This window comes from Chrysemys picta, chromosome 9 (genome assembly GCF_011386835.1).
Source record: "Chrysemys picta bellii isolate R12L10 chromosome 9, ASM1138683v2, whole genome shotgun sequence".
NCBI classification, from domain to species: domain Eukaryota; kingdom Metazoa; phylum Chordata; order Testudines; family Emydidae; genus Chrysemys; species Chrysemys picta.
Window position 1 is genome coordinate 101,019,787 of NC_088799.1, and position 15,537 is coordinate 101,035,323.

Below are 15,537 nucleotides of genomic sequence, written 5' to 3' on the forward strand. Positions count from 1 at the left end.
CATTTTGTATTGAGATGACCACTCTGTCATTTAGTGACAAACAACAAAAGCTGCTCAGAGAGTCCCCTCTATTCTTTGATAAAGTGGCCGCAAGGTTTGTTGCATTTTACACCTCTTCTGGTGCTCCAGAATCAAAGCTTTCTTTGTGCTCCAGAATCAAAGCTCTCTTTTAAAAACTAAAAATTCTAGCTTTCATGGTTCCCAAGAAAACCTGAACGTTGTAAACGTGAGTGCAAACGAATACAGTGTGTGCCCTTCCGAGTTTGCAGACGATCTGGAACAATACCTCTGAGAGGTGTGAACTGCCCCTAGTTGTCTTGATAGGTTAACAACTCTGAAACCTGCAGATGCCATATTTAATGTCAGCGTTTTCTGAAATGATTGTTTTAGCAGGAACATGGGAATTCCCATACCGGATAAGACCAGTGATTAATTGACTCAGATACCCTGACAGTGGCCACTACCAGATGTTTTCAGAACAAGGTGCAAAAAAACCCCCTTGCAATCAGTTGGATATTTATAACATGTCCCAAACTGCTTCACGTGTCCACTACCCCGCTACCAAAGCTGTCTGCTTTCTGCTTGACCACTTCTATGGTCATGCGTTGTCTATATTAAAAAAAAAATAAACTCTGGCACATGGAAAATTCAGTGTGCTGGCAATGTAAATAAACTAAATGTTGTCCAAATAAATAACACAGGGGCTATTGTCCTGGTTGTATTATTCATATTCAGAGTTCAGGAAAATCCTGAATTTTTAAATCTAAAGGAAATGATCATGGAGTTCTGGTCTGCTGCTTTGGCACGTTGCTATTACCGATAGTCCTAGCAGCCCTAATTTGAGTCCCAGTGCTGCAGAGAGCATTGACCTGTAAGGGAATGTGACTAGCAGGGTGTTTCGTTACCGATGTGAATTTGTCATCTTTAGCTTTTATTAGGCTGTCTACACTATGCGGCTTTTAGCGACACGGCTGTGCCACTAACCAGAGCGCAGTGTAGCCGCTGTTTGTCGTCAGGGGAGAGTTCTCCTGCTGACAAAAACTTCCACCCCCAACGAGCGGCGTTTGCGTTATTTGCAGGAGAGCGCTCCTGCCGACAAAGGGCTGTTCACGCCAGCGCTTGGCGTTGGCAAAACTTTTGGGGGGCGGGGTGTTTTTTTTAACACCTCAGATAGACGACAATTTTGTCATTCAGTTGCCAATGTAGACAAAGCCTTATGCTGTCCTCCTTGAGTGAGATGCAGTCTGTGTGGGAGGTAAAGATGTAATGAGTTAAAGTTGACAGCAGTGGCATGCCCTGCGGTTGGTAGTTGCAGCCCCGAAGCCTGATAAATAGAGCCCTTCCAAATCCGTGGCCGTGAAAAACACATCATGGGCCGTGAAATTTGGTTTCCCCATGAAATCTGGTCTTTTGTGTACTTTTACCTGGCTGGCGATAGGCAGCTGCTGCTCGGGCGCCCAGCTCTGAAGGCACCGCTGCAGCCAGCAGCAGCGCAGAAGTAAAGGTGGCAATACCATACCATGACTCCCTTATTTTGGCACGACTGCTGGAAATGGCTCTGCCTTCAGAGCTGGGCTCCCAGCCAACAGCCCCAGAGCGTCCTGCAGCTGGGGGAGGTTTCTAGAGGTGGGTCTGACCCGGCGCTGGGAGCGGCCCCTGCAGAGGAAGAGGAAGTCCCATCTTTCACCAGCCTGGCCAGGAGTCCAATGTAGGGTAGGAGCCCTCAGCCAGGGCGACCCCGGCCCTGCCCCTCTCCGACTATAGGCCCAGTGTCAAAGGGGCCTTGGGCTGGCTAGGGGTGGGACGGGGGGAATGACCACAGAAATCTCCCCCCGCAACCACGGCACCCTGGACAGTCATCCACATCGCCCACCCCTAAGGATAGCCCTGCCCCCACAAAAGGGAGCCCCCCCCCAATACCATGCTACCCTCACTCCTGTGTTGCTGCTGGTGGCGTTGCTACCTTCAGAGCTGGGTTCCTGGTCAGCAGCAGCTGCTCTGAAGCCGCCCAGCTCTGAGAGCAGCGCCGTTGCCAGCAGCAGTGCAGAAGTGAGGGTGGCAATAACGCAAGACCCCTACGATAGCCTTGTGATCTCCCCCCCCCCCCCCAACCCCTTTATGGGTTGGGACCCCACACGGCTACACAACCGTAAAATCTCAGATTTAAGTATCTGAAACCGTGAAATTTACGATTTTTAAAATCCTGTGACCATGAAATTGACCAAAATCGACCATGAATTTGGTAGGGCCCTACTAATAAAACTACTGCATTTTCCATTATTTTAAGGCTACCTGTTAGCCCCTTAAATGCCACTTTCTATGTGCTTTTTTATCACATACTTACAGAGCAAACTGTGGATTTTGTGGAAATTCATGTTCTATAGAATCTGAGCATTCACATATCCACCTCTGTGGGTGGAGAAAAATCACTTGTATCCAGTTACAATTTGTTTTATGGTGTTTTATCTTATACATGGCAGGATCACATTAAGCTGTCCTAGCAGATAGTCAGAGTATTACAGAGCATGCCCAAAGTCTAACTTTCGGGGTGAAGTAACAGATGTTCTGACTGCTTGTCCGTCTACATGTAATTGGATAGGTTGCTATACTGTGCTCATTTCATGGTCTAACCAAGGAACACAGCAGACAAGAGGAACTATCCCTGGTGATCTTCTCTGCTCCAGGTGCCTCTGAGAGATGTCCAAAAATTTTCTAGGAGGGAAGCTGTGTCAAAAAGGTGAGTCTTGCAATGTGTGCTAATGTTGGTGAGATCCCCGCTAGCCAAGGTCTGTCGACCCAAGCTGGGAAGCTCACTGCCACAGCCTGTAGGGCCAGAACCCCATTGCGCTGTATAAACACCTAGCAAGAGGTGGTCCTACATTGAGGAGCTCGCAGTCTAAAAAAGACAAGTCAGATTCAGGGTGGGGGAGAGAGATTATCTTGGTTCTACAGGAACTGAGGCAAACCAAGTTAAATAACTTGCCCAAAGTCACACAGGAAATGTGAGGCAGAGCTGGGAATTGAATCCACATGTCCTGCTGGACTTGGGGGGCAGCCTGCGCAGGGCTTCCCCCCAGCTGTAATCACCGTCCCCCTGGTACCCAGGAGACGCTCAGGCAGGACCCACTCCAAGTAATAATGCTGCCGTAATAGCTTGCAAAGCTGCTTTATTTGAGAGAGACAGTTGGAAAACATCCTTTAAAACAAGCTTTCTAGGCAAAAACCATTCTAGTTTGTAACTGTGGCTGAGCCACAACAAAACCCAGGCGTTCCACGCTGTCCTTGCCCACACATTTTGATGGCTTGTCACACTGACATACTAGACAGTTGAGAGGAACACCAGCATCTTCTCCCTGAAAACAACCTTAAAGGATACAGTCCGCAGACAAATCATGAAAGCAGTGGTAAGATTTTACGGGAGGGGGAGGGGGTGCTGAATCTGTGTATATGACCCATAGGTGAGTGAGCTAGAAATGTAAGTGGCTCACATGTCCCTATAGCCTGGACATTAGTGACTACAAAACGTCAAGTAAATTCCCTGTAATATTTCAGGAAGTCTTGAAGAGAAAAAAACAAAACAAAACCCTTGTTCTCCCCACCCTGCAATGAAATGTTACATTTTTAATGGCCATGCTGTGGATTTTCCAAAATATTCAATAGCATGTGTGTATATAATTCAATGGGATATTTCTACAGTGCAAGAGTGAGCATAGTTCATCAGTACATGTGTTCGGAATTCTTTCTGGGGGATGTGTAGTTTTCTATAGTTACTGTAATAAGCCGTGTGTAACATATTACCTGATACTGTGTTTTTCTTTCTTACGAATGAAGTAATGTCCTGTTTCCCTTCTGTAGATATGTATGCTGCTCACAGTCAAAAGATACGCTTGTGTAGAGAGCGATTCTGAATGTTACATTATAAGTGGCAAAGGTAACGATGTCTATAATTAAGGTTGCCTGACACTTTCCATGATAAGACCCTTTTTTCAGTTGCTCGTAACTTTGCCAAACTTTAACTGTTTGGGATGAAATTTTCCATGCAAGGTGTCTGCCTCAAGTTGATTTTTTTTTTTCCAGCCAAAATGATTTAGCTATTTCTGAGAATGAGATTAGGGAGAAAATATATTGTTTAACCCACGTTTAAAAAAAAAAAAATCTTACAATCATTTCTCTGAGACACTCTAGTGCCTCCTTACTTCGGAGCAAGGGTTTGAAATTTGGCTGAAGGGTTGCCTTTGTGTTCAGGAATGAGCCTTTTGTGTTCCTGTGATAAAATGCCCAAATTTGGCCAGGTTGTCCTCCTTTGAGGGAAATACTTTAGAATGGGATATGGACCAAATAACATCTTGAGGTCCCTTCCAGGCCTACATTTCTGTGATATCAAAACATGTTCGATTACCGTGTTTATTGTGGCACGTTGGCAGACTTCAAAAATATGAAACTAAACTACAGTGCTCAATGAGAATATAGTTCATAACGGGGTGACAGAACATTGAATTGCATGTGATTCTGAACGATTGTGGATTATATTCTCTCGATATGCAAGCGTAACTTGGAGAGGGTTAGTCAGTATGTGGAGTGTTGTATTAAGGCCAGAGGCCAAGGCGATAAGGAAGTATTACAAAAATGCATTGTCTTTAGATAAACCTTACATATTCCAGTTCAGTGATACTCAAACCTCAGTGGTTTAGCAATCAGCATTACCCAAAAGTAGTGTGAATTCATTTTTTAATTTTTTTTCTCTCTCTCGCTCTCATTCTCACAGTAAAATGACTGCTTAAGTATTATTTTATCAACTACAATTGGTTAATAACAGAGTAAAAGCATCCTGATTGGTTAATAGCTTAGATTGGTTAATAATTAAATCACACAGTATTTTAATACCATGTGCTGAAAAGGAGACACATTAAAGAGCCGCTTGCGAGCCTCAGTCTAAGTATCACTGCTCTAGTTCACTGAAAGTTTTTTACTGTTAAAAAAATTCAATGCATTAAATGCCCTGGACGTTACATATAGCAAAACTCTGACTCTAGACTTCCTGTTGAAAGCGATACTGGTGACACACAAGCTATACCTTCTTTAAATGCCAAGATACAATAAACTCCCTCTGGGCAGACCGATTTCATGTTTCCAGCAGATGGAAGGACACAAGTGCTCCAACATGTACAGAACAGACAATGGGAGTTTTCCTTCAGCTGAATCGGGAAGACCTTTTATATACAAACAGGAAAAGACAACAGCTATGTAGGAATTAGGGAGTACTATGCTTGCTCCCCAGAGAGGTCAGGCAGCAGAAGCTATCTGGTGAGAAGAGTACAATTAGTCCTGTGCTGACATGATGGATCACACTGTTTGGGCACCAAAGACCTTGCAGTAAGTCCCTAAAACCGTGGCTGGTGGCCAAGCCAGCACTCTGACCCAGCCAGGCTAAGTACATAGCTGGTGTCATTTGTTTGTGCTAGACAGAGAATCATTCAGCCTTTCTGAAGACTTTGAGGCAAAAGTGAAAATGTGTTTGTGTAAGGAGGGCATCTATTACTGGAAACAAGTGGCCATTTTCTTCACTGCCTTAGGACTGCACGACCTCAGAACTGTGGTACGTTGCCTTCAGTGACTATTGGCTTGTTGGAGTTGGGAGCTGAAGGCTGGGACGTCTGGGTTCTCTTCACGGCTCTGCTGCTGTTTTCCCATGTGAGACCTTGGGAAAGTGATTCCACTGCTCTGTGCCTCAGTTTACCCTTTTGTAAAATAAGACCAATACTGACATCAGTGGTGCACTGAGACTTGGGAAGAAATCCCGGCTCCATTGAAGTTAATGGAAACTTTGCCATTGACTTAATTGGGACTAGGGTTATTTCACCCGGATGGGTTTTTTAAAGTACTTAGAGTTCTTCAAATAAGTGTTTCCAGAAGTGTAAAGTATTCTCATGCTACAAACGTGGGGGTATTTTCCTCCTAGCGTTTATAGATTGTCAGCATTTTGCAAGCATGAAGTATATAATCAGATTTGTATCCACAACTAAAGGGGCTGAGTCCGGAACTGTGGTTCACTTAAACGGTGCGCATGGCGATAGAAAAGGTCTCTTTCATTAAGAATAGGACTGGTGACTTCCTGGCCTAAATGGTGCTGCTTTCATTTAATACAAATATGAGAGAGAGAAACACTTCAGCATAAGTTTTCGCCTCACCCTAAAATCTGATGCAAAAAGGGAATGTTGGACAATGGGTATTACAGCTGTAGGAATACGGTAGGTGGATAAACAATGCATCCACTGTTTTCCTCACCTCCCTAACCCTGTGCTGCTCTTGCATCTTCTAGTAGCTCGTCTTCAATGGGGCAAGTGGCTGGGTGTAGAGCTATGCACATGGGTAAGTGGTCGGCAGCACCTCGACGTGCACTACAGCACGCTGCCTTTCACTACCGCCACCACCTTCTCGGTCCATTCGGTGGAAACCTACCTTGAAATAACTCTGCAGGTATTTATTGGGTGTGAGTAACTCCTCTGCTGAGATGGGCTGGCTTGATCTCCTTTCGGAGCCCATAAATGCTTCGCCGCAGAAGCCTGATGCGGCTGAACAATCTGCAGAGTGATCAGCTGCTGTTGGCCAAGAGTCCAGCGGACCGACCTGCAGTCTGTACATAAAAAATGTGCTCTTCTTTTCCAGTAAATACGGTTGCTCTTAGGTCGACTTTCTAAAAGGCTCAATAGGTTATACCTTTATATGGGCAAAGGGAAGTTGATACAATTGCATGCTGTAGTTTTTATACATTGAGGGTTGAAGTAAACAAACCAAAAAATAAGGACCAGGAAGGGAGAAAACACCGAGAATGTTTAACTCCTGTTAGTTGTGCAAAGTCTTTAATCTCACGGTGTGACCATCCTCCCTTGCGGCACTCCACCCATGGCATGGATCCAAAGACAATGTCATTTTAAACCAACCAAAACTGAAATCCTGACCGGTGTCTCCCGACTTCCCAGCATGAGAGAAAGTTGAGAGAAATGCAAGGAAGCAGAGAACAAAGTCAGCGTGGGCGGTTCTCTCTAGCCCACTTATGCATGCTGTGTTGGAGGCACATGGCTTTAAAGGACCAAAGCCTCCCTGTTCTGTGAATGGATGTTGGCAAATTTTGCTGAGTTCATTTATTTTCCATTGCAGCAGCAGGCTTTCTTCTAGTGTTGCCAATCTACTAGTGAGTTTTGCAGTAATGCCCCATATATGCATCATCCATTTTATTTCATGTTTCCTCTACTGGGTGCTGACTTTGTAAATAACACCAATGTTATGGCTACCATCTTTTTCGGACTATGCTTTTTGTTTCAAGGGCATTTGCTCTCGGCATGTTTCTCAAAAGCACGTTACTGACGCATGCGCATTCTGAGCTGGTCTGACCATCATCATTCCAAAGAGGGAGAGCCATTGAATCACAGTTTGGATTTTAAGAATAAACTGGGGGGTCTGCGCCACGGGGGTATAAACCTGGGTGTCTGTGAAGGGTTTCTGGCTGCGTCAGATGAGTTTGCAAGGAACTGAAGTGGGTTTGAGGCGACCTGTCATAACAAATCTTCACCCAAATGTTGCCACTGGGATTAACGCTAACAGATTTTGAATGCTGTCTGTTTCCCGCCCTTTAAATCATTAACAAATATTAAGCGATAGAAGCTAAAAAGCTCTGGTCTGGCACAGGAATCACGGGCTGAGAATCTATGGGCTGTGTTATGCAGGAAGTAAGACTGATGACCATAATGGTCCCTTCTTGCCTTAAAGGTTCTGAAGACTTAAGTACCTTCAAACCCAGCTGTCCAAGAACAAATTAAAAATGATGTAGAGCGGTTAATTTCCGGTGCTCTTAAAATGATACGTATTTCATTATCCATAAGGCAACGAACCACACATGCATGGCTAGGATAGTGTTCCGTGGGCATTCTGGCTGAGTAAGCCTGAAAACCTGCACGTGGGCCTTGTTAATTGGTTCCTTTCCTGCTGATTTTGCCAAAAACTTTTATTTCCCCAGGGATGAATGAGAGTGGGAGCGCTTGCTTCTTTGGGGCCCAGAGCAGATAGGCGATGATAGGGAATTCCCTGCTCACTAACAACAACAAGAGATCTAATCATTCAAAGAACAGCATTCTTCTCCGTGTCATTGATGTGCTCATCTTAATATTTCTGCCAGTCCTTGTTCTTTTATCTCAGGTTAGAGATCTTGGAGTCTGTAAAACATGCTGCAAAAGTCATACTACAGAACGTCAGCAGAACTCTGTGGGCCAAGCACTATCTTCAGCTACCGTGGCTGGCTACACTTGGCTTCAGTTAAATGCCCTCTTGATGTGCCTAATCTCTTCCTAGTCCTTTCCCTGCCTCGGTTTCTTTTTGGGGGGGGAAATATTGACACTAAATAAACTTCCATCTATTTTCAAAGTCATGACAAACCAAACAAACCAACCCCGAACCCCTGCTCTAACTGACTGCCTTGCACCTTCTGTGGAATCTCTTCCCTTTTAGTTGTTTAATGTCACTTTTGCTGCAGCAGCAAAGGAAGTCCGGAGGCTTTGGGAGCAGTCTTGCAAGCCTGAGAAATCCCACTAAAGACCCAGGCTATTGGGTAACACCGCTGACGTCAATGAGGAGGCACTGATGCAGGGGAGACCAGGACTAGGCCTTTTTCCTGCAGACTTGGCCTCGTGTAGACATCGGTGTTAAGTGAATGCAATTAAGACCAATCTTGGGAATCTCCATAATGAGAGTAAAAAGCGGTGCTCCCGCTGCTTGCAGGTTTCCTCAGGTGAGTGTAGACAAGAATAGCGGGAACCTCTTGTAAATAGCTCCCCAAGCAAATAGCAGCAAACACTTGCTCGCCTGTTAAAATGTAACCTTGATGGTGCACTCATCCATTGAGTGAGGACAACGTTCTAGTTAAGCCTCTAATTTGCGGCAGTAGTTTCATTTGTCCTCTTCCAAGCCAGGCAATATTTGCATAACACGTCTGAGTGTTTTTATGGGAACACATCAGTTTAAATTGGTTTTCTTCTTTCAAAATTAGTGGCAGACTTTGGCCATCCAGGTTGTGGTTTAACTGCACCAGATGTCAAGCGCAGCTCAGCCAAGATCAGTGAGTAATCCAAAGGAAATATGATTAATTTCAAAGGAATGTGGTCAATATTTTAGTGTATTTTGATCTTTTAATGTACAGAATATGTAGTGCTCCAGCTGGGCTTATTAACTTTAGCTTTTGAAGCAGTGATTCCATTGGTGTGAATTAATGGCTATTAAAAATTATTTGTTTTAATTTATTTTAAAGTACAGGAATGGTATTAGTTGTTTAAATATTCTAAAACACTGCACCATCTCAGGAGCTGTTAGTTTAGGGCCTGTTCCTATTTGGGGACTGATCCAACTAGTTCCTATTTGGGGACTGATCCAACTCCAATTAAAGTAAATGGAATGACTCCCACTGATTTCAATGACAGCTGAATTGAGCCTTTACCATGGCCCATTTCATGCAGCCTCAGTGCAGGGATTAAATGTGGCTCTTGTGTGATTTCTTCATGCTGGGGTGAATTTAACCCTTAATGAGCACATCGGTGCCAAAGTGAAATATCTCCTCTGTTCCATCCCCAAATTAATAAATCCTGCTACAATGACCATTTCAGCCCTAATGCTCCCACTCTGTTACACCCATTGATTTCAGCAGGGAAAGGTATACCACAGTTCAGATACAGGCCCATGCATTAAAACCCATTTCTATGGGAAAGTGAGACTAATGTCTAGATAGGTTAAACGTTTCCTCAGCTTCCTATAGTTATGAAATAGCTAAAATGTGCAGGTAACCATTCGAGCGATACTGGAGAACTGAGCAGTTTGTGTAAATGGGTTTGGTTTTTATTATGATTATAATGTCATTTGACAACAATCAGAAAAAAGTTAATTGTTTTTAAAGCAGGTCAAACAATGACTTGCCAAGATATTTCAAAGCTGAGTCCACCTTGCACAGGGCAAAATAAACCCATTTTTTGTTTTTTTTGCAAAACAAAATTGTAATATTTTTATCAATATATTTAAATCAAAATGTCAGTTTAAATTTAAATTACTAGTGAAATAGTTTGATTGCAAAGCCCACACTTACTAAAAGCTGAGGCTTTGGTAAAAGATAATCCGTTTTTGGGTGCAAAATTTAGTTTTGTAAGGACTTGTCCAGTTTTTGTAGAAAAAAAGCCATTTTTTGTGAAAATTGCTGTTCTGTTGGAAAAATATTTAGAAGGGAAATTCTTTACCCTCTCTAGTCACACTGCAGGGACTGATGCCAAGGAGCTCAGAGCAGAGGAAGGCTACTAGCCAATTAAACTGACCCTTAAAAAAAGGCCTACATTTCAGAAGATTCATTGGGGATGCAAGGCATTCCCCTTCCTCCCAAGAAATCTGGGATTTTCCTGGTAAACCAGGATGTACTGTCTCAAGGAGTAGAGTTAGGGACGGGCTGTGGGGGGGGGGGGAGGAAGCGGGGGGGAAGAGGGGAAGTCCTCTGTTGAGGTAAAAAAAAATCCAATCTATGTAACATTTATTGCATTTTTAATAGAAGGGGTGTCCTTTCAAATAAATCTAGCGTCTGTCTTCATGCAACAGTCTTATTCACCAAATCCTCCAGTTGATCCGCTGCGGTGGACATTTTACATGGCACCTTTCAAAACAGTTTTGTTTCAGCTGCAGACTCTGAATCGGAATATTTCTACTGGCAGAAGAGCTGGGAACATAATTTCTTGTGAAAATTAACAACTCTGCAGGAATCTGAGGCAAGGTCTTGAACATGTGTTAGGTGTAGGAGCTCTATGCAGGTTGGTTGGTTTGCCATTGGCAAACAACCATCGGTGAGAGCAGGTGTGTCTCCCCCCACACCCCCCCCACACCCCGGAGTTGTGAACACCCTGGGGTTCCACCTTTGATTTCTTAGGGGCTTGTCACTCATTTAATAATCTGCTGTTTCCCCCGATGTGCACTAGGTGGCATTGCCAACTTAGTTAAAGAGAAAACACTATTGTCTCAGATCAGACCTTGAACAGAAGCTGAAAACTGCTGCTGTCTCAAAACGCTTGATCCAAAGCAGCAGAAGCAGTTAACTGCTTTGTGACCGGCTGAATGCTGGAGCCTGTAAACCCTGACATCCCCTTTCGGAATATCTTCCCGAGCAACCTTTGACAAGCATCAACAAAAGGATCATTACTCAGGGCCAAAGTCTTAAACGCTGAGTGGTTCTGGGTTTTTTTTAAAAACCTCCTGTTACTGGAGAGACTTCGCAGACAAGGGATGCATTAAACACAGCAAGCACCACAGTTTGCAATGGTGCAGGTTTGCTGGCAGAGCACAGATGTGCATGGATTCCCAAGCTATTTATATAGAGTAAATCGATCAATTAAGCAATAGTTACAAATAAGTAAGCACAAACACGTAGCAAGAGACAGTCCGTGCCCTGAAGAGCTTACACCTGCAGAGACAAGCCAGACAAAGGATGGCGGCGGGGGGGGGGGGGGGGGTTGAGAGTATTTATTATCCCCATTTTAAGAGCTGGGAACTGAGGCACAGAGAGGAGGTGCCTCAGCCACTCACACAAGCAATCCGTGGTACAGGAAGGATTTGAGCCCCAGGCCAAACCATTTCCTTTCTCTCTTTCCTCTTCTCCCTCCACCCGCCCAGACCCCATGAGAGAGATTTATACCAACCTCTACTTTCTCCTAGTGCCCAGGTATGTCATGGCAGTCAATGACCAGACACCAGGTTCTGGTGCAAAGCGGTGGGAGGAGGAGGGTCTATTTGAGTTCACCAAGTAAGTTTTAAAAACAAGGTTAGGAGAAGCATGGGCTGGACATACATAGTGATCGTAACGCAGGAGAAATAAGGAAACAGGGTTGCCATAATCCTCCTCTATTGGAGGGGACGGCTGGATGTCTAGGAATATGTTTTCATCGATATAGAAATTGGGGGGAAAGAGCTCTGCCTGAATCTTGGCTCACCATTTGGATTCTGAGCCTCTTGTTTGCTTCAAAATCATCCCATTAACTGTTAACATTTTCTCATGCCCCTGTGCCTCCCAGGTCCATTGGTGTAGTGGGGAAACAAGAGGCTAAAATCCTGGAAGAAAAAGCTTTTCTTGGGTGGGATTTGTTGTTCAACAGCACAGAACCCCATGTGAAATTCCCCCCGAGGGCCTGTTCTCCTGAGTGTCAGCCCAATTTCAGAGATCCAAGAGGCTGAATAACATCTACATGTTTGGATGTTTATCAGAAACCCAAACGTCCGTCATGAATAGAGGTTGGTTAGAGTTAGAAGCTTAAATACAGACGTGTGGTTCTATGAATTTCTGCACTTGACATTGGAAACTAAGCAAGAATTCAGCTCTTCAGATCTCCATGCCCTTTTCTGGGAAAAAACAGGAAGCTTCAGTCTGACCAATGTGTTGTAATTTCTACCACTGCTTAGAGAGCTCCTCTCAAAAATGAAATTGTGTTTAAAACTGAGCAATATAATGGAGCTGGCCAGCAGCAAGTGCTGGGCATTCCACTGCAAATATTGGCTTGTTTTGAGAAGGACAAACGTTTGTCGTTTTAATGATGGATTCCGGATGTTGGGGACAAATCTGGATCAAATAGATTCTTTATTCAAGCTTCCTCTTTCAGGCTGGAATGTAAATCTGATTGGAGGTGCATTTGGGGAGCAGCATCTTGTGGCTGCTAAAAGGTCCACTGGTTATCAATATTGATACTGTTTTTTGTATTGTGTGAGCACCTAGCATCTCCCAGCCTCCAAACATTCCAAGCTGCTCTAGTGCAAAAAACGTGCAAAAGACGTGCAAAAAAATGAATCTTGGCTTCATTTTTCCTGGACTGCATTTGTAAGAAGTAATGAAACCAACTGCAGTTTCATTACTGAATGAATAGACGTCTTCCATGCTAGAATAATAGGATTGTGATTCGTGACAGACACAAATTTGAAAGCCAGGAATATACAGTCGAGAGTCTGGTGCTCCTGTACTGGCTACACAAGCTAAGACCAGCAGTTGAATGATGCTCAAATCCTGCTCACTTTACTCCGATGAGGTCAGCATGACCGATCGCGTGAGTAAGGCAAGCAGAATTTGGGGCATGATCCACATGTCATTAAAAATGAACACATGCTGGTTTCAGCCTTTATTAGAAATAGCCCCACAGTTAATTGTGGCCAGTTGACCCCAGCTGAAGTCATTTACGTTCACTGACGTTAATGGGAGTCATCCCATGAACTATTATGTTTCAGTGGGCTTTGGATTAGGCCCCTGAGCCTCTAGTGAAACCATTCTCAGGAGGAAAGCAACTAATGGGGGTGAGGAGTTGTTGGTCACTGGGCTAGCTTGTGAAAAAACTTCCAACAGCACAAAGGAGAAGACGTGCAAAGGCAAACTGCAAGGGAATAAAAATAAGCTAGATGGCACAGTTTACTTAGATGTTCAATAATTACTTTTTGAGGAAAACTAATGGGAAGTTAGAAACAGATGTTTCATGTGAAGACAGACATACAACAAACTTGCATGTCTTATTGTTAGCATCTTGTGCTGACCAGCATATCTGGCACTGATTTCTTTCCTCCCTCCATGAATCATGTGACATGACGCTCCATTGCTTTCTCTCACAGTTGCTGTTCACGTGTTGGTCCGGGGCAGAGAATAATGTTGTCTCTCACGTGCGGTATGCATTCATGTCTACTAGCTCAAGCAGAGCAACAATGATCCGTATTTTGAGGTCACCGTATTTCACATATCTCCAGTTTTATGTACATTGCTTATAGTTGGATGTTGTTTTAGACAAATAACAGCATGTAGGCTGTGCCAATATCCCTGATACTGAGAGAATTGGTTCAGCAAGAGGCATGTGCAATATACATAGGCACAATTTTATTTTGGAGAAGGTTATGATAGTTTTTACACTCATGCCAGGTCTATGAAAAACATCCCCACCCCATCCATTTATGGCCTTGGGATGTGTTTCTTTTAATTTGGAAGCATTTACTGTATTCTATACTTTACATAGATCAGAGAAAGGAATGCCCTGCTCCATCCACTTGTTGTACATTCATTGGCAAATTTACATAAATCCATAGCTATGGCCCATACTAGTGCAATCCTCATAAACTTGCAAACTTCAAATAGTCTGTTTAAAAAAAATTGTAGTAGTTGTCACCAGGTGGAGCTGTTACACATACTCTTTTTCTTAACTTGTGAGCAAGTGTTCAGTCTTGGGAAGACATAATGTGGTGTTAATTTTGTTCTGCAAGGTTTCTGGAGAGGGAGCTGGGTGACCAACAGGAAAATTTGTTCTCTGCCTTTGTCTGTGATTACATTCAACTTATGAAGCAGAATTGCTGTTTGGAAACTGGGCATTGGTGCTGGTCTGAGATTCCTAGAAGTGATTGCCACACATGCTATTTGGCTACCTTTGTTCCAGGACGGGTGGACAAACTGGAGAAATGATCTGAAATAAATAGGATGAAATTCAATAAGGACAATGCAAAGTCCTCCATTTTAAGAAGGAACAATCAGTTGCACACACACAAAATGGTGCCTAGGAAGGAATGCTGCGGAAGGGGATCTGGGGGTCATAGTGGATCACTAAGCTAAATATGAATCAACAATGTTAACACTGTTGTATTTAAAAAAAAAAAAAAAAGACCTATGAGGAAAGATTGAAAAAACTTCCCAACTGTCAGGGTAGTTAAGCAATTGAAGTCTTTCCATGAACTTCAAAGGTAACCTGATTCACCAGGTCTGGCATCCTTGCATTAACAATGCAATCCCCTCATTGTTATTGTCAGTAGCAGTTATACCTATCCAACCAGGGTGGGAATTTCAAAGCACGTAGTGTTGGCCCAGATCTGTTCCTGTTGAAATCAATGGGCGTTTTACTACTGACTTAAATGGGAGCAGCGCTAGGCTGAAGATGAGCATTTGCCTAATGCAGACCCTAATGCAGGTTGTGTTTATTCATCCACAAGCTAGTGATCAGATTTTGAATAATTAACCAATAGTGTGCACTGTGATTATAAATTCTGAAATGCATTTTAATTAGTTTTTTTTTAATCTCTGCTAAGCAATTTGTAAATACGGTGCATGCAGTTCTGATTACTTTACAATGCTGTCAGTGTCTTAATGCAGCATCAGCATATAATGTCTTGGAACAATCTAAATTTATCCACATGTTCCATTTTTGATTTTCCAGGCCTGGATGCAATTACTTTGGCAAACACGTTTTGTGACATTTATGAAATGTAACGGATAGCATATACTATCTATGGTGACAGACAAGAGGCAACTACAATCATACAAGGATAAATATTTATTCAGCAGTCAGAGCGGAGTCCTATAGCCAGAGGTGGAGACTTGCATATCTATGCAATATGCTAGCTCTAGGGTTATCTCAGGGCTGAATTGCTCATGGCTGCGTGGAAACGGAAAAGAGCAAATGTATTTTTATAGCCTCATCTTACATGAATCATTAGTTACTAAGAGACTCTAAACTG